This window comes from Podarcis cretensis (genome assembly GCF_951804945.1).
Source record: "Podarcis cretensis genome assembly, chromosome: 6".
Classification (NCBI taxonomy): Eukaryota; Metazoa; Chordata; class Lepidosauria; order Squamata; family Lacertidae; genus Podarcis; species Podarcis cretensis.
In genome coordinates, this window is record NC_137175.1 from 65759055 (window position 1) to 65782736 (window position 23682).

A 23682-nucleotide genomic window follows, 5' to 3' on the forward strand; every position below is an offset into this window, starting at 1 on the left:
TTGGTTTAGTAAATTTGAAAGGAAAGTTTAAAATAAGGTTCACAGCAGCTCAGTGAGTCATGAAACAAGGCATTAATTTAAGGTTTTCTCAATACAGGCCAACTTTAATTTCATTTAATTGGTGGCATTCAATAATGTCCACCCCCCTGTACAATGGAAATCTGCTTGCATAGCAGAATGTAAACTTTTCCCCTTCCCCCTTGCAGCCCCACAACAAATTCACTCCACAGGGTCCCCCAACCCTCTGGAGCAGATTTTGGGGCACATGGGTGGCAGTTTCAAGGGAGAAAAGAAAACAAAAGCCCTGTGTGTTCAACGGGACACTTCCGTGCACTACATTGGATTCCACCCATTGACTTTTATTAATGGCCAACAAACAAATCATATCAGATTTATAAATATAGAGAAGGTACAAACCAGTAGCAGTATTTCAAACCAGAAGCAATATTTTCACACCAAAGTCCAATTGTCCACAAACACTTTTCTTCAGAATCAAGTCACACTGATTTAGTGCAAGTTACTTTTAAGTAAGTATCCAATGGATTGTAACATACCATTTTTCACTTTTCATTTCCATCTATATTTTTGTCACTCTCTGCCTGACACAGCATACGCAAATCAAAACCAGGCTAATACACAACTCAAAGAATTAAATTCAAATGACCATTTCTTTAAAATGCTGCTGTATTTGAAATGAAAAACATGTCAAAATTGTGTATCATTATATTCTAAGCACTTTTTTTTTGTAAAATACATTCTTTCAGCTCTCAAAAAAGAAGAAGAAAAGCCACCATCAACTTCACCTATAAATTAGCACATTTTTTAAAATGGAAAACGATTTTGGATTGGCACTTCTCTGATAATTATGCTACTTGAAGACCTTGACCTGCTATGCAGTAACTTCACAATTCCTTTGAGAAGCTAAAATGCATGGCCTTTGAAAGGCTATTATTTCGTATCATATACTGTCAATCATATCCAAGGATTGAAGCCACAGTATTAATTCTCCCTCCCTTTTGCTCAGACAGCTCGTAGTTGCTCTTATGCTGACTTGAAACGCCATGGCATTACTTCAGATCAGAATTCAAGCATCACTCTATTATATGGTAAAAGAAGTAAGGAGCATTAAATTTTCACTCACACTTAGAACACATTAGCTTTCTTGGGGAGTTAACCTAACCCTTGGCACATATTGGAATTATGTATAAATACTGGTAGGGAGGAATTCTTCTACATCTCAGGAGAAGAAATATCCCTGCAAATCAAGACAAAAGTTACAAGTACCAGGAGTTTTATTTCTTCTCTGTGGCACACCAACAACATGCGTTCGCAGAAGTGATGATGGCTGCCAGAAGCTGAAATTGTACATCAAGTGTGGTAGTGAATGCAGCAGATCCAGCACACAGATTAGTATCCATTAGAGAAACGAAAGTACAGTAACTTGAAGGTGTTCATAATTGCCTGTTGCTGCAGCCCTATCACATTTACAGAGCAATCCAAACCTGGATCCACCATGCTTGATTAGGGGTTGGATGGGGGTGGAGGTAGAGCAGGAAGCCCTGCTAGAAATCAGTGCTCCAGTGCACCTTTCCAAACAGCAAGCAGCCAGCAGAAATCCCTAGAACATGACGAGGCACAAGAGGCAGAAATAGCACAGGGTCTGCTGGATAATTAACCAACCATACTGTTATCATGTGATGTTATTGAGACTGGCCTGGGTCTGGAAACGGGCACAGTGAAAGGACCCCTGCCGCGTTCCCCTCCTTCTGTCCTGTGGATGTGGCACTGGCTTAAAGCAACCTGGGACAAACCCCATGTGGAATGGGAGAGCAGGGTGAGTCAAGGAATGTTTGGTCTGGTTCAAATGTGCTCAAAAGCAACTCTCAGAGTATGGCTGCGGATTAAATAATCTGGCCTGGTGGTTGCAAAGAACACGGGGCAATGATTTATTAGGAGGGTGAAATATTTCAAGCAGTCAAGATGAAGCTTATTAGGAAAAACGTTTTACAAAAAATATTCCCTGTTAAAGCCAAAAAAGAGAGAGGTGAAATTAGCAGAGAAAGAAAAACAATTCAGTTGCCAGAAGGAATCCAGATAACCAGCATGGAGTAGAAAGGAACTTTGGCTGGGTTTGTTAAAAGTGCTGGGAATTGTAGCTCTTTGAGGAGCCTCCTAACAACTCTCAGCACACTTAAATGAACTACGGTTCCCAGGATTCATGGGGGTGGGGGGTGGGTACCAAGATTGCTAAAGTGGTATAAGAGTACTTTAAATGTATGGTACATGTGTGACTTTGATTTAGGGCTCAAAGAAATGTACACAACACTTTCCATACATCCATAGTTCCCAAGGAATTGTGGTTATCTTTATTTTAAAAAGCATTATTCAGTGGTGATGATGACATAAATTTTCTCTCTTGCTGTTCTGTGATAACATGCTATTCTGACACTGAAAAAGTTAATCTTCCTCCCCCTCCCGTTTGGTCACTTTATAGAAGCTATAGGGTCCATTTAATACAGCAAACATCATTCTTACAATATTTACGGAGGCAATTCTGCTTGCCATAATAATCTATATATATCTCAGAGTAAAATTTCCACAAAATCAGTTTCTAAAGGTTGTCCAGGAAAAGAAATTGCTTGCTTTTACCTGCAAATGGGATCGTTGAAAAGAGGCCTCTGTGCATTCACACCCATGTGACTAAGTTACAGCCTTTGAGGAATCATCAACATTGATGCAGAGTTTCCATTCTTGCCAACTCTTGATATAGAAATTCTAGCAGCTTTCCTGAAATTTGTCATGCTTTCTGCACATCAGTTTATGGGTGTTTTAACCTGTTCACAGCTAAACATCTGAAGTCTTGTGAACAGGACATACGTGCAATAGAACAATTAATACCACATAGCATGATGCGGTGCTGCAGCACGCGAAAGCTACATGCACAAAAGCATCCTGGGCTATTACATGAATCAAGGAGTTGATACTGAATGAATTGACATGCATGATGCAACTGAAGTCCAATGGATTCAGGGTGAGGGTTGCATTTTCTGCAGACATCTGCTCTTCAGGATCAAGAATTCCCTTCCTCACATTACATTTCCCTTCCTTCACATTATTAGTGAGTAGGCTGAATTCTCAGAGGCCTCTTTCAAATAATTTGTTCACAAATAGAAGACCTCAACTGCTGCATCAATCAAACATTACCAGTTTGAGGGTTCTGCCATACAGTTATCCCCACCATTTGCTCTCCTCACCTCTCAGATGATGGCAAAGAAGCCAAATCTTAATCTGGATAAAATGAAGGCACTGTGGGTGAGGAAACCAGCTTATCTAGATGGAGGTGTGTGATCAGTCCTGGATGGGATGACAGTCCCCCAAGTTAGCAGTTTTTTTGGGGGGGTCTTCCTGGATCTGGATCAACCTATGATAGTTGGCATCCATTTTCAGGAGTTCCTTTTATCAGATTCATTTGCCACCTGGGACCCTATGTTGCGAAAGCAGACCTGACCATGGTTATTCATGTGCTCTGGCTTCATACAGATTAAGCTACTGTAGCATGTTCCACATGAGGCTGCTGTTAAAGACAGTTTGGAAGTTCACATGAAGCTGCTGTGTTCTTTATGGGGCCAAGCAATCAGAGCACAGAATACATGGTGTTCCTTCCAGGAGAGATGCTTTCAGAGAAGGCTCTTTAAAATGGAAACCTTTCATTATTTCCTTAAAACCAGGCCTATAAACCACACCCTGATAAGATATATGAAGTTTCTGGCTTTTAAGCAAATGTTTCATAATGATCTGGGCTAAACAAACTTTTCAAACTGATTTCTTTTATGAACATAAGGATGTTGTTGGATATAGACATTCCCAATATAAATATCATTACTACACTCAGTAAATATTGTTGCTTTGTATAATTTGTGAGAGGAATAGACCTAAAATATTGTTATGAAACAGAATACAAAAGGAAGAAGAAGAGTTTGGATTTGATATCCTGCTTTATCACTACCTGAAGGAGTCTCACAGCGGCTAACATTCTCCTTTCCCTTCCTCCCCCACAACAAACACTCTGCGAGGTGAGTGGGGCTGAGAGACTTCAAAGAAGTGTGACTAGCCCAAGGTCACAAAGCAGCTGCATGTGGAGGAGCAGAGACACGAACCCAGTTCCCCAGTATATGAGTCTACCGCTCTTAACCACTACTGATAAATCAATAAAAGCAAGCTTTAGGAAACAGATTCCAAAGTTAATATAACGTGCCAAAAGGGCCACAGATAGACTGACTAGTCTTCAGAATCTGCAGAGATGTTTAGAATGAGTAAACACCTAGATACTGGATTCTGCTTCCTCACCAATTTCTCCATTGGGTGTTCCAGAAACAAATGTTTTTGAGTATGTCATCCATGGGAAATAGCTTCCACAAACCACAAACATACACAACATTCCCAGCTTTCTGAATTCATGCAACTGTAATAAGAAGCTCTTCAATTCAACATATTTCAAATAAAAGAATGATGCTCAGACAAAGAAATGGTGGTATTTTTATATCACTATTATGTGAACATAAGGCACTGCATTTTTCTCCTTCAGGAAAACCAGCAGTAGAACAAAAGGTTGTTCATAACAGTCATGATGTCTAATCTGTCATGTGTTAAGGCTTCTATCCGATTTTTAATGGGAAACATAATTAATTTTTAACTGGCCCATTACAGCCATCCATGCCTCCTTGTAATGATTTTCCCTCACACATGCCCTTAGGGTAGTATATGAAAAGACACTGTATGGGAGAAGCAGAAGTGGTAGACATCTTCAGAAATATTTCCTCGCTATTTATCCACTTATGATTTTGTAACATGATATATCCCAGTGAAAATCCAGAGCAGTAGCCATTCTGCTCTTTATTTTTTCCACAATACAGCAGTACTACAAGGCCATTGGCTGTTTTTAGCCAAATGAAATGAATAAATTAAAACAAGTTTTGCACATCATGGCAACTTTTACTATGCCAAAAATAATGGGAAACCCATTCCTCCTCCACCCCCCACCGCCAGGGATCCAGAGAAAGCAATGTGTATGTTGGAAAGCTTCAGCATAGAAACATAGGAAGCTCTCTTATACCAAGTCAGACGACTGCTCCAGTTAGCTCAGAGTTGTCAACATTGACAAGCAGTAGCTCTCCAGGCAGGAATCTTTCTTGCCCCACTTGGACACCAAGGATTGAAGCTGGGACCTTTTGCATGTAAAGCATGAGGCATCTACCCATGAGCTACATCCCTTCCCCCAAATCCTGTGGTCCTTCCCCCCAAATCATGCACATGGTTGATTATTTCTTCTGGTGGGAGTATCCCACTCTAGAAGCCCCCTATAATCAACAAGGAACAGAGGGGCTGCCATCAGACGGAGGGGTTTGAAATCCCCCATGCACAGATTATGTTTCACTTTGTTCATACCATTCTGCCATCCCTTATTACCTAACGAGACAGAGGACGATGATTTTGAAAGGAAATATTTTATATTCTCAAACCTGATTCTTAGATCCATATTCGGAATCTACTTTATTCCATTAAAACAGAGACTAAGCTTCTTTCAAAAGAAACAAGGTTGGCTGAGACTTATCATCATGCTTACAGTAGACCCACTGAAATCTATGGAATTTAAATTAGTCATGAGTACTCACTTAACTTAAAACCTATCATTTCAATGGGTTCAGTCTAAGCATGACGAAGTCTGGAGTCAAGCCAGGGAAAAAACCTCCTTCTTCAGATTTAAGCATTTTCAAAATTCTTGTACACCAACTCAGCTACTTATTTGAAATCGTCTTATCAATAAATGCACACTAATGACAGGATCAAAGAACCCCCAAACTCCTTCCACGAGCCCAAGAGGGTCTGATTTTCCTTTAACAGGAGCTACAAATCTCCCACCCTTTTAGGAAATGGATTTTTGCACTGAGGGAAATATTTAAAAGCACAGATATGGTGGGTTCTTAAAAACTGCAGCATACGCAAACAACTTCACCACTCCTTTCTCATGGATTGGCCTCTTCAGCAAAGTGAATGGGGCAGGTTGTGGGTACAAGTAGGTACAAGTTGGGGCAGGTTGTGGGTACAAGTAGCCTTGTTTTCTCTTTTCAAGTAATCTTTTTTAAAAAACCAACAACCCCCGCCCAAGGATTCTGCTTTTATCCATTTTGAGAAACATAGGTAATCATACAGCAGTCGTATCACAAATTTCCTATTCTTGAAAAAAAAAAGTTTTGTAGCACACACTGTGGGAAGGTTAAACTGCATCCCACTTAATAACATTTTCTCAGACCACTGAAGAAGATGGAAAATATGCAGCCAATTATCATATCCGGAGAGAAAAAGTCACATCATTTGAGTGAAGTAAAGAGAATACTGTTAACAGCTTTAACATTTTGCATCAACCATCAACTTTCACATAATAGCCTATCCAAGAACCTCAAGGGAACTGAGCAGCAGTGAGCTAGTATGGGCTCCAAAAACATGTCCTTTTGTCAGCATTGTGACCCAATACCCCTGCAGCAGAACCGAAAGAATTGGTAGCCCCAATATTTGTATTCCATTCTCCCAACTTTTCATTGTATACTCTTGATAACTTGCATCAGCGGCACTGTGGAACCTGGCCCAAAATGCAAAGGAAGACCGGAGTTGAAGTGCAACATTGCCTTACGATGCCATCCAAATTCTGAACTGCAAGTCCTGCGTTGGGTAGGGTGATGTCGGTCCTATATTGCAACAACATAATATATGACATATTTCCCTGCTTTTCTTTGTCACACAAAATGAAGCAAAAGGCAAAGCTATGACACCTCCTTAAGAATATGCCCAGGGGCATAGGAAGAGGTATGTGGCCCGCCCCGGGTGTCATTCCTGAGGGGGTGACAAAATGGCATACCGCGGGGCCTGGCCTGCAGTGTGCCTGAGCCACGCGTCTCTCTTGGGAGTGACACAGTGGCTCGGGGGCCTGCGCTGCCCGAAACGGCAGCGTGGGACTTGCGTCCACCAGGCGGACTCTGTGGGGGCTCGCCCTGTCCCCGCCACTTTGGGTGCTAGAGAAGCTAGCTTTGCCCCTGAATATACCACCTGAAGCAACTGCCTCATTTAACTCTATACGCAGGTCAGACCTGTGAGTCAATTACAGTGGTACCTTGGGCTAAGTACTTAATTCTTTCCGGAGGTCTGTTCTTAACCTGAAACTGTTCTTAACCTGAAGCACCACTTTAGCTAACGGGGACTCCTGCTGCTACCACGCCGCCGGAGCCCGATTTCTGTTCTTATCCTGAAGCAAAGTTCTTAACCTGAAGCACTATTTCTGGGTTAGCGGAGTGTGTAACCTGAAGCATATGTAACCCGAGGTACCACTGTATAGGATTTACTGTTGTAAAAGTTGGAAAGTATCAGAAAATTGCCCATCTCTGAAACTTCAACAATCTGTAGTTCCTTAAGTCAACGTTCTAAAGCTGTAGCAATTAGATCAATGCTAGCAGACAATGATACTGCCATGAGGTTTTTTGTTTTTTGGGGGGGCAGGCTGAATGCCTGCCTTCCTCCTAATTCTTGGAATAGCCAAGCTAGCTTCCTGGTGATCTGGTGATCCATTCAGAGGAACAAAAGAAGTGTCTCTGTGCAAGATGGTAAATCAGCGGGGAAGTCCTCTCTCTACCCACAGCTATTAGAAGGACAAAGGCAGAGTTGAGGCCAGAGTTTGGAGTGATGTGAGCATGAAGCAAAGAAGCAAGTTGGAAACCAAGACAGACAGACAGACAGACAGAGCCATGATTACAGTAATTTCTGTCTGAATCCACATCAGAAGCAAGGCCCTTTTGGCGTGTTAATGCTGTGAGTCCATAGGCTCAGGTTGTATATATTTGTAAATAAACCATATATCATAAAGATAGAACAGACTCCATTGTATTTCATTCCCAAATAAACACAAACCCTGGGTAAGCACCTGAAATTCCTGGAATCTTGCACCACTCAGAGACTGGGGTGGTGCGCAACAATATAGATGAACTGATCGTAGCTCGAGTAACTTGCACAGCTGTGTTACTATTTTTAAAGAAGGGCTTAATGAAAGGACAAACAGGAAAGATTATGGAATCGATAACAATTAAAAAATTAGTAAGCACATCATATCCAAGAAAGACTATCTCGTGCATGCTGGTAGGTCTGAGTGTTTTGATCATCTACTGCAGGATGCCGGAGGATTTGTTCAGTCTTTTTTTTTTTTATCTTCTGTGAATGTCTTAACTGGTTTATATTCATAGCAAGAGTTACATGCGTGGTGACAACATGCAGAATGGTCCTGTCATCACTCACCGCAGACAAAATGCTGCTTATAAGCAGAACTGTAGACATTTTTATGAAGATTGTTCCTCAGCCTGGCTACAGCTACTAACTGCTGTTGGCTGGACTGCGTGTGTATTTTTAGAAGTTCCCCCTGATGATTCTGCTAGAAAAACAACCCCTCAGGAGAAGACTATAGGAAAGACAAGGGCTAGATTAGAAAACGTTACAGCTTTGTTATTGGTTTTACAGTGGAAACAGGCAAGCACAGGACTAAAATTCAACTAATCTCAATTACATATCACAGCATGACCTGGTTTCTTCAGAGGCATCGTACTCACAGCCAATCTCTTCACAGAACTTAACTGGATTTTGCCATGTGACACCCTTTCTATCTTATCATCAGGGAAAATGAAGCATAAACTGCTTTAAAAGCCTATAACCTCCAAGCATTCCTCATCATGCGATTTCACAGTGTGAGCTCCACCCCACTGTTACATCACCACCACCAACATGCCGACAGCAGTCCCCACTGCAGAAGGTCAGTTCTCAATGTGCTTGATAAGTGCAGGGCAGGACTGAGATTGAGATCTTTCTGCAAAACTATGGTTTCCTCTTTTCAGTCTGAAATAAGTCTCCTACAAATAGCTCCTCCCTTAGTGCTGCAACAGATGTGGAGAAAGTATAGTAAAAAGCTCCATGAATTCATAACTGGCAGCTTATGGACACACAATTGTTTTCGTAGGACTGTCTGCAAACAAATTCAGGTAGTGGACTGGCAGCCAAAATTAGTTGGAAAAGAGCTGAAGAAGTAACACCCAAGTGAAAGAAAATGGTTATTTAGTGTGTATTATTAGTTAGCATAAAAGTTGGATTCCCTTGAAATACTATTACATTAATTTCAGCTGCCCATTTGTGTCACATTTTATGCTGCAGTTTACTCATCAATTACCGGGATAGCTTTTGCATCAGAATATACACATTATCTTTGAAATACAGACCATTCTAACTTGCAGGAGAAATCTGTCATTTGCAGAAAGCTGCAAGGGAGATCCTTTGAAGGATAATGCTTTTACAACATGCACACACAAATAAAAATGGGAGGAAATGACTTGTTTTATTTCATTGTAGAAGTAGAAAAATATTGTTTCTGTGCTACTAAATGCAGAGATGTCTTAATATTTTTTTAAATATTTAAAATGTTTTTTAAACGATGGACATGGTGAGCTGTACAACTAGCTCTAAATAACCAAAATCATTACAGGGAGTTTGTTGGCATTGTAGGGGGAACTGACAAACTGCTTCTAAACAACAGGAAATCCATGAAAATCACCCCCCCTTTTCTATTGGTGGAGAAGCCCACTTTATTGTAACCCTACCTGCAAACAAGGAGCCTTTCCACAAATGGAAGAGATGGTCTGGATCAAATGCAACGCACAGTCATCCTTACATACTGTCAGCTGAACAACAAAAATAGATCATGAACAATCCAAGTGAATAGTTCGTGCCTAGCAATATCATCCACCTCTTTTATCTGACCATGGCAATGAAGCTAAGAAATACAAACTCCTAAGATGCTTGTTTAAAGCCACAAAACACAAGAGGAACAGAAAACTGTGAGTAGATTCAAAATTTCTATGTGATACTTTCAATTATTACTTGGCTGTATGTATTGGTGAAAGAGTTCTCCTGTGTCATTCTTCTTATTCTCAATTGGCCTTACTAGGAAGTAAACAGATGTGATCCCAGAATGATTCAGGATGACCGATTCCATGAAAGCAGACGAGAGACAAGACTATGAACAATGAAAGTGAACAAAGAGAAAAGATAATCGCTTCGAAAACACTGTAATGCAGGGGTCCCTTTCAACTCAACAAGTCTATGATAAAATAGACTGACTGGAGTAGACTCTGGGAATCCTAGAGCAAGCATCTTATTTTTAAAACACGTTGCAAACTTTTTGATCCAGTTTACAAACTTCCTTGGGGTATCACGGTAGCCACTGTTAAAGTCCAGGTCTACATGTACCTTCGGTCAGACATAGGAAGGCAATTATTTTATTGTTATGTAAAGGTGAAGTCATGCTGTGATAATTCCTTGTAAAGAAAATGAATGTGCTGTTATATATATATTTAAGCATCTCGCTTAATCCAGAACTACAGCCTGTTGTCTCTACAGTACATTTCTATGTCAAATAGAGAAAAGTATACAATAAGCATTTAGGAAGCATGAATAGAATCTGTAGTGCTGCTATAAACACATTCATGTGTAAGATATGCCAAAGTACTTATTCCCAAGCGTAAGCAGTATGTGCATTAAAATCCTTATTTCTAATCTTAGAATAGTCAGAGGAAACAGCTGGCTTAGGTGTTATTTTTACAGCTGTTCAGCACAGAACAAAAAGAAAGTGACAAAGTACTCACTGCTCGTTAAAGCTTATTCTTTCATTAATATGTATAAATAGAAAGTCCATGAATAATGTAAGACATAGGAAAAATTGTTTGCGGTTTTGCTCTTAAAAATCCATCTGATTAGCACTACTCCAATAATTATACAGCCTTGTTCTCAGAGGTCATTTTCCAAATCTGCATAACTAGTTATGTAGGGGAATAACTCAAGTTTTTAGGAAGGCAAACATATAAATTAGAATTGCGACATATTCATTGCTTGCTACAGGGATGCCTTCTGCACAAAACCCCTTCATCTTGGAACACAAATTAATCAGCACTCCTTTCAAATTAGATGTTTTTTAGTTACATGTTTCTCAGTTACTGTAAAAACCAGGTTGCTGTCCACCCTTCTCTCCCCCATTATTTAAAAATGTACGTCTGAAGTGTTCAATAAATCAGCATAGTTTTGTCTTCTACTGATTTCTAGCTTGAAATGGTAACAGCGTAAGTTCTGCTGTTATGCTTGGTTTTTTTTAACAAAGACTCTCCTCCCTGGAAGAGAGGGGAGTGGTTGTGGGCGGGAGCCCGAGCTCCACCTCCTGGCCAGGGGCCGTGGCCCCCGCCCTTCCTCACCTGGCTGGTGCCCACGCCCACCGGAGGCAGCCAGCCAGGTGTCTCCGGGGGGCGTGTTTAGCAGCTTAATGCTGCGGGGCCAGCTCCGCCTCCTCCTCAGTCTTCGTCGTCCCGCAGTGAGTCACCCACCCTCCACTCCCATTTAGCTCAGGGTCTAGGTTTTTGGCCTTGCTATGGACCTTAGGTTGGTCGCCCCGGTTGCCCGGGGGGCCTGGTAGGAATTTTTCCATTTGGCATTAGGCTTTTTGGTTTTTTCGCCTACCTCGTACCAATCGTCACAACTTTTGTGGTATTGGTGGGTAGGTTAGGCATTGGATTCATGTGTGTCAAGGGCTAGGTGTAGCCATCGCCTATGCTATCTACCGTGGGTTATTCCGTTAAAGGAATCTGGCGGTCGTGTATTCCGTCCGATGCCTGCTTGGCGGGAGGCCATGGCACGACCCTCAGTGACATCAGGGGGTGAGCCTATAGTTGTATTAGCATCAACAGGCTCCACCTACTGTTGAATAAACCCACCTCCTATAGTCATCCAATGCCTAAGCCAATACCTTTTCACTGCTGTAATCAATAAAGTTGTGGCCTTTTCTTGCCCATTAACCTTATATCGCGTGTCCTTGTGTGTTTATTTCACATATCGGGGGTCGGGCCCTCGAACCACAATCATTTTTATTTATGAGAACTAGTCCTCCCTATCTGCAGAATGAGGTAGATGCTTCAGGTCACTAATCTGGTTGTCACGAAGTGGCAGCAAATGGCCTCAGATGCCAAAACAACTTGTACACCTTGAGTACTGTGCACTCCTCCACTCTGGGGCAACTCTTGACTTTGCCTTAGTCTAATATAGATTCAAAGGTGTATAATAAAGACATCACATATGAAAATATGGCTGATACTAGTTAAAATTATTAATATACATAAATTAACCCTTTACTATGAATTTCATACCAACTTTGTACATATACATACATATCAACACAATAAACAAATATGAACTCCATTAAATACCAATATGAATCTTGTACTTTCAAGCTACAATACGAACACTATTTCTGAGCAAAGCAGTCATCTTTCTGTTTCTCTTCTTTTACATTAACTATATTAGTCAATAGATGGAACTCCTATGAAGTATGCTTGTTTCACTCCTGCACCGTTTGTTGCTGGCTGTCAAAGACCCCTCTGTTCTGTCATGCTATTGTTTTTGTTTACAGCTGATGCTTTTATGCTTGGTTTTAATTGCTGCTTCTCTCTACTTGCTTGGGTCGCCAGCAGCTTTTGAACTACAGTTCCCATCATCCCTGACCAGTGGTCCTGGTAGCTAGGAATGATGGGAGTTGCAGTCCAAAAACAGCTGGAGACCCAAGTTTGAGAAACCCTGCTCTATATTATTTGTGTGTGTGTGTGTGTGTGTGTGTGTGTACAAATGCTGTAAGCTGTCCAACAATTGTAACCCTAACTCCCCCCTCCCAAAAGCAAACGCATAGCTGCACAATTTGAAAGCATCTGATGAGTCAGGGAAAATGACTCAGGAGCTTGACCACCAAGCACCTGTAAGGAAGATGGTGGATCAGAGAGAGGTATGATCCACAGCCCTCCAGACCCTACCCCTCTCCTCTGTGCACCATGTTTCCTATCTATGACCACCTGAATAGGAACACCACTGTTTTCTTCTTACCGAGGCATATATATCCTAATTGCATATAGACTGTTAAAAACTGTCTAGCCATTTGCTTCTGGAAATGGCTATGAAGATCACCAAACTGCTTTTGGTGAAAAAACCATTACTACTTTTCAGTCATTTGTCTTCTTTACTAATTGGATTGATTCTATTTATTTTGTTTCAACCATACTATCACATAATTAAGAAAATCTTAGCGTATTAATTGTACAGGCTTGACACAGAGCACCTAACTTTTTAATAGAAAAGATTTTAATAGATGAATTTTTAGCCAAGAGGTGTATAAATGGTAACACTTTTCAGATATTAGTAGGTTGACCAATAAATGCTGATTAATGGATATTGGGGATTTATCTCATTTATTTCTAATCTTAGGGAAGCCAGGGGAAACTGCTTGTACAGTGTCTCTATCATTGTATCTGTCTATTGTATTTACCATTGTATTTATCTATTGTATTCATAATTATATTTATTTATAAAGAAATGGTTGCCTGTTCTAATAACTAGTCATTTATGGTGATCTTGAATAACACAACATAGTCATGAAATGCACAGTATGTCATAGATACCCAGTGATAAAATGGTTGGCCTTGCCTCACCTCTCTTCAATCTCAGTTTAGCCATGGGTTAAAGGGCTGGTCTTCACCGAGTCACTTTCTTGAATAATTCCGTTCCTTGTTTTTCAAATAGGAATATGAGTCACTTCTGCTTCAGCTTTAAGAGCAAAATTTTGATCAGAACTACTGCATATATATTTTTTTAAAAAAAGTTATGTGGATGATAAAAAAAACCCCGTGTGTAGCCTATTTGATGCAAAGCTTTTAAAGCTTAATGGAATGGCCTTGGGGCAAACAGAAGTATCTAAATTTCCCTCACATTTCAATATATAGCACTTGGCCTTCCCCTTTACATTTGCAAAGGAATCTGGAATACATTTGCTGAAAAAGGTTTCTTTAGTTCACTGAACTAAACCATGGGAATTCAGTTTAGGATATGTAAGTGGGGCTGTTTTCTTTTTTCCTTTTAACCAAACAAACAGATCTAAAGGATTTCCTGACTGGACAGAATATTATGAGCTTATTCTTCTTTGAAGTGATTGCATATTCAATAGAAACCAAGGCCATTTGGTATTTATAAGTGAGCAAAGTCATGGGGGAGGGATTATAAAATTGCAGATGAGATATGTCAGATACACTTTCACTTTCCTTACAACCACAGGAAGTAACGTCCCAGGTCTGTGGTGCATCAGTGGGAACGCCCACTGCCATATCCAGGCCACATCAAGCACTTCCTGCTCTTCCTTCTTCCCAACACAAAACAACAACACCCTCCTCGTCTAGGGGAACTTATACACAGAGTGCATCTTACCAATGAGCAAATGGGACTTGACTACAAGTCCCAGGATCTCCCAGTAGGGAAGCCACTCATTGAATCATTTGTGGCTGAGCAGGAGGGCCCCCACATTGGCTGAATCTGATGCATAAGTGGAATACAGTGGTGCCCCACAAGACGAACGCCTCGCAAGACGGAAAACCCGCTAGACGAAAGGGTTTTCCGTTTTGGAGGCGCTTCGCAAAACGAATTTCCCTATGGGCTTGCTTCGCAAGACGAAAATGTCTTGCAAGTTCCTGCGGGGTTTTTCCCCCTTTCCCCCTCTTTTCCTAAGCCGCTTATCAGCTGATCCGCTAAAAGCCGCTAAACCGCTAATAGCGCTAATCCGCTAAGCTGTCAATGGGCTTGCTTCGCAAGACGAAAAAACCGCTATACGAAGAGCCTCACGGAACGGATTAATTTCGTCTTGCGAGGCACCACTGTATCTTTTACAAAAACAACTTTTCACACATTGATATGAGTGTCTGCCACCTCCTACCTCATCTTCCTTCATTCCTAAGGTATTTTGTCTTGAGGGAGGGAAGACTGGTAGGTAGGTTAGGGTTGCAAATTCAAGTTGGCACTCCTTATTACAGGCATTCTAGGTGCCAACCCAAGGTTCTTGTTTCCTTCGCAGTGAAGTACAATATCATTCACAGAACCCCATGCCACACATGGTAGTCAAACCACTGCTACCAGTCCCCATTTCATGGATACAACTTAGTATATGATATACAATTTTACAATGTATGTATCATTAGCTTTAAAAACTGATCTACTTCCCTAAATTTTGGAGTAGAATTAAATCCTGAGTTGGAGCTATGATTGGTACCATTTAAAACATGATCGAAAATAATTTCTTTCAGATAATATATTTTCCATGACAAATGTTCCTCCATTGTCTATGGATTATATCTGAAAATAAAAAGTCTTTTGTGAATGAGATGTTACACAAAAGTAATTTACCTTTCTCATGCTGTGCCTATGTTCCTGCCACTATGGCAATTTGCACATAAGTTCTTTGATAATTACTGTGTAATTACTGTGCTACTGATCCATGATGAATTGAAATCCACAGTCAATGTCCCTCAAATGAGTCGTTACAAATTTGTATAAATTGCATAGTGAAATGGGCTTCATGGTAAAATTCATAAACCAGATAAAATTCTGAGAAAAACAAATTCATTAAGATGGTATTATAGCTATAAAATTATATAAACAGTGAAAGGAAGAAAGAAAACATTTGTACCTTCTTGGATCCAAATTCCTGTAAAACATTTTGTTGTTGACTGAACTTAGCTTAAAAATGGAACAAGCAGGTTTTTTCTGTGTTCCAGTTTCATTCATTACTTATGTTGTTGTAAGCTGCCCCAGAACCTTAAGCATCATCATCATCAGTACCAATATTCAGGAAGAACAGACTTTTTGCTAATAAAATATAGGATCAAGTGCTTTCCAATGAAAAGTAAATGAAAACATATATGAACTCATTTGCAACAATTTTCCATTTGCTTCATTGCTGCCTTTCTGTTGTAAACAACGAAACAAAGTACTGGTGTTCCTTTTCTCATCTAATGCCAAACCAGTAACAAATTACATCTGACTTAAGCATATCCAGCTCTAAAGATTCCTTAATGCTGGGACAGGGAACCTGCACCCTCCAGAAGTTGCTGATGGACTATATCTGATGATCCCTGATCATAAGCCATAGTGGCAGGGGCTGTTGGGAAAGAGTCTAAAGGGCCACCCCTTTAAAGGTGTCCCACCTCTGCCTCAAAGAAATGTTGAGCTTTATTTTTTCTACTATTCATAGAACATCCTTGGGTGAAAATATCCAGGACAACTTCTGAAGTATAATGTAATGATCTCAGGCAAGCAAGCAAGCAAGCTCCGATAAGAATTAATGAGTCTCTGGCAGTTTTATGGTACATTTATTTACAATTACTATCCAGAGAGTGGCTCCGAGCCTGCTGCTCTTAGCTATGAGTTGGTCACTCTGAGTCTCTGCCCCTTTTGCAGCACAAAGGGCGCCAAAGTCCAGTCCTTCCTGTCTTGTACTTCCGTTGCATTTTAACCCTTTCAGCTCTTTTGGTTGGGGGAAAAGGTGGGTGGATTCCCCTCCCCCGCTCTCAAAAGAAGATATCTCTAAATGCTGCCTCCCTCCTGGTTGCATAGCAACCCCCTCAATGCCATCTATCTCCTCCACTCCCTCTGCCTGTGAGCTATCTGAGTCTGCTGTTCTGAGTCTGGGAACTCTTGATGAAGGTGGGTCGAACTAACCCACTCCTGCTCTGTCTGTGACTGATTTCCCTCATCTACAGACTTTGGCTCCCTCTGTGCTGGCATTCCTTCATCGCCAGAGTCTGACTCTTCCCAGGCGTTTGATTCAGCCACATCCCTGACACATAAAAGGAAGAGAGATTTGATAGAGAAGGTGCCATGTGGGCTCCCCTGGAAAATATATTGCACAAGCAGGGAGCCACCATTGAAAAGGCCCTCTACCCATTGCACAGTTCAGACAGCAGGAGCATCAGAAAATAACCTTGATTCATTATTGATTTGTTTATTTATTTATTATTATTTTATTTTATTTTATTATTTTATGTACCTCCCTTCATCTGAAGATCACAGGGCAGTTCACAACATAGCTATTAAAAAGTGAAGACAACTGTACCATGCTACCCAAACTGCAGTTGCCTTTCCAAAAGCAGCTCCCACATGGCTGTTGTAGTGCTCAAATGATGAGTAATCAACGTGGGCACAGTTTGATATATTGGAAAGGCTCCTTCCTATCTAGCTGTAGGTGAACTTACATAAAGTGAGAGGGAGGGCAGAAGGAGACAAGAAATTAACTTTTAAAACTACTGATTTTCTTAGGAAACATGAAACATTTATTAACAGTCTTTCTTGCATAACACATATCTAGTTGTATTGATAGTTACAATTCACACTATTTCGATGTGTGTCTTTCAAATAATGTAACGAAGAAGAAACAAACTTTGAGCACTCATTTCGTACCTAGAAAAGAGGATGATCAAAACAGAAACTATCAATGGACTTCATGGTAAGGGTTAATTTTATTTAGCATGTTGTTCTTTAAGATTCCCAAACCATCACAGTGTTTTTCTGAGTGCTTGTAAGCTGCCTGCTTTCATCGCTTACTCTTAATCAGAACACCTCAAATCGCCTGTTAGGCTTTCTGTTCATCAGAGGACCAAGCAAAAGAAGAAAACAGCACCACTGAGATGATGGGAAATCCTAATTGCTCCCAGTGAAAACAACAAAGGCGACTGAAATGCAGTTACATTCAAAGCAAAAAGAATAATCCCTTAGAATGAAATTTCATAGGTGAAATGAGGGTAGGCATTCCCTTCTCAAGAGGAGAAACATGCATGCAAGGCAACATCTCCATAGCATTCCCTTGACCAACTATGAATGACAAAATGGGGCCCACTGATACACTTAAAGGTAAAGGTAAAGGGACCCCTGACCATTAGGTCCAGTCGTGACCGACTCTGGGGTTGCGGCGCTCATCTCGTTTTACTGGCCAAGGGAGCCGGCGTACAACTTCCGGGTCATGTGGCCAGCATGACTAAGCTGCTTCTGGCGAACCGGAGCAGCGCACGGAAACGCCGTTTAGCTTCCCGCCGGAGCGGTATCTCTTTATCTACTTGCACTTTGACGTGCTTTTGAACTGCTAGGTTGGCAGGAGCTGGGACTGAGCAACGGGAGCTCACCCCGTCGCGGGGATTCGAACTGCCAACCTTCTGATCAGCAAGTCCTAGGCTCTGTGGTTTAACCCATAGCGCCACCCCACCCACATCCCTGTTCTCGGATTACACTTATCCAGTGCTAAAAACCCCTCATTGCTACTGGCATGAACATTGTCCTTTTAACTCTGTGCTTTTTGCAAGGTGCTTGCAGATAGCACGAGCTTCCACCAATAACCCTTTTTGGCCATGGATGCACAGATATAAATATGAAAAATGGCTTTGCCTATTATGAAGCACAAAACTGACCCCCGCTTTCTCTCTTTGCACTTGCAGTGTGCAGGGAAAAGGGAGAACTTGGACAGTTGTTTCCCTCTTGCCGTTCTTTTGTTGCACAGGGCTGAAATAAAGACATGGACTCATATTGCTGGGTTGAATAAGGGCCACTTGATTGAATGCTAAACCAAGTATGCAGAGGGAAACTATAGGTACAGGAACCAATTATAAATCAGAAAAGTCTGCAGCTAGAAAGTCAGCTAATCCCCTGCTAGGTCAAGCCACATCCTAAAAATGAGTATGAAGGCCTTCTTGCATCACCACCCCCTAGAGCCCAAAAACTCTAGGGGGATGTGGCAAGTTGGCCACAGAGGCAGTTCTTATCCTGCCCCCAGACCCTACGGCCTTGAGCTGCAGGCCTTTGAAGCCCCAAATTACCCCCAAAGGAGCATAAGCTGGAATCTAGTTTCCCTTCCTGCACCTTCTTCCTAAAGTGACCCTAAATTAACCTATTTTGAAAAACAGAATAATCACATGGCCAGATTAATCTATCAGCTAATCAAAACAATGAAGAGCCAGGACACCCAGAAGAGCCTAGTGAAAAGACACTGCACCTTATCACCTCCAATCCCAATTTGAAGGCTCCATTGCCCCAGCTGCTATCACGCTAATGGGTGCATGCACCCCAGGAGACAGAATGGCAACACTGGCTTCAGATCCAGGCTGCAAGCTCATTCTGCTGCCTGAAGCAAGCTTGGGCAGTGGAGCAGGAATCCTGTTTGGTCTGCCAAGGCCCTGTGGTTTTAACACAGTTGCTTCTGGACAATTCTAAATGCTGCATGTTTTTTCTTTACATATCTCTATAATAAACTGTGTATTAAAGTATAATAGACCCTAGTCTACTGCCCCTTTATTTTCTTTCCAATCTATGAAACCTATTATGTTGTAAAAAGGTAAAGGTAAAGGACCCCTGACAGTTAAGTCCAGTCACAGATGACTCTGGGGTTGCGGCGCTCATCTCGCTTTACTGGCCGAGGGAGCTGGCGTTTGTCTGCAGACAGTTTTTCCAGGTCATGTGGCCAGCATGACTGAGCCGCTTCTGGTGAAACCAGAGCAGTGCACGGAAATGCCATTTACCTTCCCGCCGGAGTGGTACCTGTTTATCTACTTGCATTTTTTTTTTGGCGTGCTTTCAAACTGCTAAGCTGGCAGGAGCTGGGCCCGAACAACGGGAGCTCACCCTGTCACGGGGATTTGAACCGCTGACCTTCTGATTGGCAAGCCCAAGAGGCTCAGTGGTTTAGACCACATTGCCACTCGCGTCCTGTTCAATTATGTTGTAGCATACTCCAGTTTCAGACTGAAGATCCAGACTCATGTCTTTTGTGTACCTGTGATTGGTATATACATGTGTATGCAAAGGAAACATGGTAGCAAAGCAATCTCATCCACAACCAGGTCATACCCTCCAACATTTTTGTCCCCAAAATCAGGACGTCAAGAGGGGCAGGATCTTCTGTTCTAGTGCTCTGGGGATCATCAGTAGGGTTGTCTCAGAGTCCTGGACTAGAAGGACTGGAAGGTGCTCTGGCGCTCATCAGCAGGGTCATGCCAGACAAAAAAACAGAATATTCCGGGATCCAAACAGAAGCTGGGGTTGTCTTATGTGATCCAGGATATCTCACTAAAAATGGGACACTTGTGCAACATGCCAGCTGCTGTTATTCCACCACTATCAACCAAGGATGCACATGGAAGCCTCACTTTCTCTCTTAATTCAACTCCACTTGCAAAGCTAGAAGCCTGTGCAGCCTCACTGTGCTCATGCCTGGGATTTCTTTTTATTTGAGAAGAAATGTACAACTTCACCACCGATTTATCAAATAGTGTGCATGGTATATATAGGATCTGGTGGGCAGGGCCAAGACTAGACCAAACGGTGCCTCGACTTTAGAATATTTTATTTATTTTATTTTGCATTTGCCATCCATTTCATGACTTGGACGTGCAATTTGCATGCATGATTTATCCCTGTCATATAAGACACTTAATGGGCAGGATTACTTATTATTATATTAAAAGAATAGAGAAGTATAGTAAGAAACCCCAAAGCAAACAGTGGAAGCAAATGCAGACCCTTTTGCTGTTGATCTTAATATTTTATTTCTGCTGTGCTGTGCACTCCTCGGTTGCTGTGGGGAATCCATCAAACGTATTCATTAGGTTTAGCTGAGTCATTGATATAATTCCTGTACTTTTCCTGTTTCAGAGTATTATAACTAAAGATAGAAAATGTAACTTAAATCATCGAGCTCTCAGCTTTGAGGTTGCTCACCGAGGAAAGTTCAGGATGTCAATATGCTATAAAGGATAGAATCCAGAGCAATACTCTTTGCATTTACAATTCTTTGCCATCATCCAAGTACAGTTCCCAGGATTCTTTGGGGGAAGCCATGTGCATTGGATATGCTTTAAATATATGTTGTGGACCTGCCCTTAGTTGCCAAAAGCATTCAATTTTCGTATGGATTTCATACTTGTTGGTTTAATTTCCTAAATATGACTAGACAAACATTTTCCCCATTCTTATTGAGTCTTTAAAATTTTGGATCTTACCCCAGTGCTGGAAAGAAGCACAAGCTTTTTCTTTTCATAATTGTTCTTTCTTCCTAGTAATATAAATGTCGCATGTTGTTGTTTAGTCATTTAGTCATATCCGACTCTTCGTGACCCCATGGACCAGAGCACGCCAGGCACTCCTGTTTTCCACTGCCTCCTGCAGTTTGGTCAAACTCACGCTAGTAGCTTCGAGAACACTGTCCAACCATCTCGTCCTCTGTCGTCCCCTTCTCCTTATGCCCTCCATCTTTCCCAACATCTTTTCCAGGGAGTCTTCTCTTCTCATGAGGTGGCCAAAGTATTGGAGCCTCAACTTCACAATCTGTTCTTCCATCCTTCCGCCCTTCCCTTCATGGATCACTGCATTGCCGTGGCGAAGGGGCTTGAATAACTCAGAGAAGCTATGAGCTATGCCGTGCATGGCCACCCAAGATGGACAGGTCATAGTGGAGAGTTTTGACCAAACGTGATGCACCTGGAGCAGGAACCAGCAAGCTACTCCAGTATCCCTGCCAAGAAAACTCCATGGACAATGACAACAGGCATATAAAAATGTCACATAGGCGCATCTAAATGTCTGAATGTCTGCTTTGGTGTGTGATTCTTTCCCTTCATTTTTTTTTGTCTTCCTTGAAAAAGCACTAGAAAAAGAGTGCAGTTTTCATGGGGGCAGAAAACATCCATGAAACGTACCTCTCCGACCATTTCAGTTCAGCCCTGATCACACAAAACAATGCTACTTATTGCTGTATCACTGACACTCTTGGCTAGTCAGAGACCAGAAAAGGAAAATGTTCTTTTCAGAAGGTGCCATCTTCTGAAGAGTACTGAGGGGGCCCGGCACGACATCACAACATTGTGCAAAGTCCTGACATAGGGCCAATGGGGCCAATGAGAATAGAACAGCAGAGACATTGAGTGTGGCCCCATTTCCACATCACATAGTTGTAATCACGAATGGGGAGAATCCCTGAAAAAGACATTAGGGCTCTGATGGAAAGAGCTGTATAAGTGGTGGTTGTTATTAGAATAATTCTATGGCCTGTGTTGCGTATATTCTATGAATTTTTTTAAAAAAAAGAAATAAGCAATGTTGTGTGAACTCTTAGGATTAAAATGCACTGTGGGTTAAACCACTGTGCCACTTGGACTTGCCGATCAGAAGGTCGGCGGTTCGAGGCCCCGCGACGGGGTGAGCTCCTGTTGTTTGGACCCAGCTCCTGCCAACCTAACAGTTTGAAAGCACACAGTCCAAGTAGATAAATAGGTACCGCTCCAGCCGGAAGATAAACAGCGTTTCTGTGCACTGCTCTGGTTTCGCCAGAAGCAGCTCAGTCATGCTGGCCACATGACGCAGAAAAACTGCGGAAGTGGACAAATGCTGGCTCCCTCGGCCTGTAAAGCGAGATGAGTGCCGCAACCCCTGAGTCATTCGCGACTGGACTTAATTGCCAGGGGTCCCTTTACATTTACCCTTTTAAGATAACAATGGCTATTTTTAAGGTTAAATGTAAACCTACCCCACTTTACAGTAGCCTGCAACTGTTTCCAAGTTTGGCTGAATTTATTAGAATTGCAACTTGAGTCACGGCTTCTCCTTGCAAAAATTGCAAGGAAAGTCCTCTGCAGCCCAAACCTGATGCTACATCAAATAGCAGCCAGATATCATTATGATTTGTTTTTAGGGTTAGTGTTTTGTGAACTGAGTAGAGCTAGCAGGGGGAAAAAAAAAGGCTTGGTGGGTTTCTTTTCCTTTTGTAGGTTATTGGCTGACACAGAAGCAAAAGCATGAACATAAACTAAATTTCCCTGGAGAGTAACTTTCTTTTGTAGAGATGACAAAATGGCTAGCTCAGTGGTGTTACTGAGCTAAAACCTAGCAAAATCTGCCACAAAACCAAACACATTAAATACAATATCTCAGCCAATAAAAGAAAGCACCTTTAAATTTAACGACAACGCAAGCCAATAAAATACTCACAATATTTTCATTCAGTCTGTGGAGCAAAGTAAACGAACATTTTAAACTAATTCTCCAGATCCCTGTAAAAACAGTCAACTTAAGGAATCTTCCTAGCAATGGCCCCCATTTTATTTTTAGTACAGGTAGCGAAATAAGAGCTGAAAGAACAATTCAATAGAGCAGGTGACACCATATGTAAAGGATATCAATAAAGTATTGAAGTGTCAAGTCATTATTTATTATCCAACGGGAGAGCCTGTAGATGCACACATTTGTAGCAGAGCACAACTTAATACTGCAACAACTATTATTATTTTCTATGTGCCTAAACCAATTTTTTCTCTATTCAGAATCTTTCCAGAGTTGTGGGTTCGAGCCCCATGTAGGGCATTGCAGGAGTTCGATTAGAAGACCCTCTGCAATTCTATGATTCCTCTGGGTATCAGCTCTCCAAACACACACACACTTCCTATCCTTCTGCGCAGGGCAATTATATTCATAGCTGAAGGCGTGGTGACAACAGCTTTCTGGTCCACACTAATGGTAGCATGGGAAGAGGAAGCATGTTCATATATTACAGGGTGGAAATAACCTGTTTCTGCCTCTGACAGGTGGGCTTGCACAGACTAGCATCTGTGTGTAGCTGAATAATGAACAAAGCTCTAAGTGTTCACAGTCTCTGTCTGTTTTTATGTAGTTAAAAAGAACAAAACCCCAAACCCAACCCATTCAAACCAAATA

At 41.6% G+C, this 23682-nt stretch overlaps 1 protein-coding gene across 2 annotated transcripts in view; it reads right to left on the minus strand.

The window, feature by feature from the left end:
- NEGR1 (neuronal growth regulator 1) overlaps positions 1 to 23682 on the minus strand; it is a 460490-nt gene that overhangs the window by 62871 nt on the left and 373937 nt on the right. The gene's annotated exons all lie outside the window — the stretch shown is intronic.